The following is a 2296-nucleotide window of genomic DNA, read 5'->3' on the forward strand; positions in this document are numbered from 1 at the left end:
CAAGCGCAGTTGTACCCCATTCAAAAACACATGAAAAATTGATCAGCCACTTGAAACATCAAGCCGCATGAGACATCTCGGCTAGCTTTGACGTCACACGACGTAACAGAGCTCGTCGGAGCTTACAGAGACAGTCGAGCGTCTGGCCGAAACTAAAGACCTATTGTAATAGCTTTGGTCGAAAAACATTGCAGAGTTATTTTTTGTTGCTTTGAAAGATTTCTACAAACTGAAAGCCTTTTATGCTTTACGTTATTATTTATTTATTTAATTTATTTATTCGGGCAAAGGACATTGGGTATTAAAGGAATTCTGGGAATGTTTCACATAAAAATTTGCCTGACTTATGTATTTATTTCATTCCGAATTTCCTCTGTTCTTACACGTTAGTCTATTGAGCTCGCTGCGCTCGCTATTACTCAAATTCATTCCTTCAAAAATTGCTGTGAGAATAATTTTCCTTCAAAATATTATGAATAGCCAATCATTTTTTCAGGAGAAAAATAATGGCCTGCGAGCAGGAGACTTCTATTTGACCAAACATTCCAATCTGTCTGAGGTCCATGTTGTGTTTCACCTGGTGGCAGACGATGGGAAAAAGGCCTCAGAGAGTGTGAAGTCATCGGACATTTCTTCTCGTCATCCTGTTATACTCAGTATCAGGAACATCATCAAGCTCTGCTTCCGTTACGACATCAACACCCTGACCATACCTCTTCTTCTTTCAAAATGAGTTACTAGGCCTAGTCCCTATACTAAAATTTCTTATTCCCTCTCAACCAAATGAACGGGAGAGAGTAATGTGCTTGTTTGTCATTTGTATGAAATGGAAGAGACATAATATGCATCAGGAGCAACTTTAAATGATGCTTTGATTTATAGAAGTGCTTTTTGGGAGAGATGCTCTGTTATGCAGTGCCCTTATTAGATATTTGGATCTTCTGATTGAACATTTCATGATTTGATTGAGATGTCTTATGTTTTACTGTTGTAGGAGATGACCATTCCCTGGTGTCAGAAGAGAGTGGAGCTCATGTTCAAGTGTGTCAAGGGCTTCATGATGGAGATGGCAGCTTATGGTGGATACAAGTCTCCTAACATTCAGTTCCTTGTCCCTCCAGTATGTTATCTTTCAGAATAAGATTTTGACCAAGTGTGATGAAATGAATGTATTTTACACAATATGGAACTTGATTATAAGCAAGTTTTTAAAACATTAAAGTCCAATACTTTTGTTTTATGTATGGTGTTTTTGATCAGAATTATACTAACTTTGTAATAGGAAATGGACAGAGAGATATAACTCATAAAATATTTATGAAAATAATGTATTTTAGGTATTATGAAACCTCATTTTAAGTATGGACTGTTAATAATTATTTATAGGATAATAAATTTGTAAAAGGAAATAGACAAAGAGGGATAACCTCTCCCTAGAAAAAATTCTTCTCAATACACACTGTCAAATGGAATGATTTTCATTCTGATGGAAGTTTGGATAAAATTTACTGCCTGTTTGCTGAAACTCTAGAGCCTTGATTTTTCACATTTAATAAAAATGAAAAATAAGACCCCTGTCTGCAAGTAATGTCTGCTTTAAGGTTAAAAAATGCTTCAATTACCCCCGTATGTTTTTAAAGCAGAAAGTCATAAAACAAATATCATTTATGTGCATAATTAAAAATAATGTTTTTAATATGTTTTGGCTGTATTCTGTTATGTAATTTTCATCTGTTTGTCAGGATTAATAACAATATTTTTTGTTTTGACAGGGGATATCTGAGGACATGTTTTCTGGAATCAGCTCCATGCTTCAGCAATCTATATTTAGACTGTCTAATCCTGTTGTGATAAAGTGAAGCAGACATTAGATAGCAGGCCATTATTGTCTCCAAATGACAGATTCTTGTGAAGATGGACCACAGATTGAATGTTGTCCGTCAGTCTGTTATGTGCCATTATTTATGAATTTGTGAAAGGCATGAAAAATACTGAGAAAAGGGCTTTGTGTGCAATATTAAATTACATGTACTGTAAATCACTTTTTATTGGCGAGAACTTTATTTTCGCGTAATTACGCGAGACGGTATGCTTGTGAAAATTTCATTCTCGCGTATCATAGAATTCTTTACGATTATATAGAGCAATGACCATAATTCGTGAAAATTTTGTCTCGCTAATAAAGAGTCAATGACTACTTAGCGAAAATAAGGTGTTGCGAAAATTAAGTGATCTACAGTAGTTAAACATGAAAATGTATAAAATATGAATGTAATAAAGAAGAAATATACATGTA

The 2296-nt window shown here is 34.5% G+C and overlaps 1 long non-coding RNA gene across 1 annotated transcript; it reads left to right on the plus strand.

The window, feature by feature from the left end:
* Window positions 1-1785: 1785 nt before the first annotated feature.
* LOC134254738 (uncharacterized) lies at window positions 1786-2296 on the plus strand. Its single transcript, XR_009989372.1, has 2 exons — window positions 1786-2033; window positions 2240-2296. It is a non-coding gene; the product is annotated as an uncharacterized LOC134254738 (long non-coding RNA).

Source organism: Saccostrea cucullata, unplaced genomic scaffold (assembly GCF_032062105.1).
Source record: "Saccostrea cucullata isolate Sc308-1 unplaced genomic scaffold, CSIRO_AGI_Scuc_v1 ctg18867, whole genome shotgun sequence".
Lineage (NCBI taxonomy): Eukaryota > Metazoa > Mollusca > Bivalvia > Ostreida > Ostreidae > Saccostrea > Saccostrea cuccullata.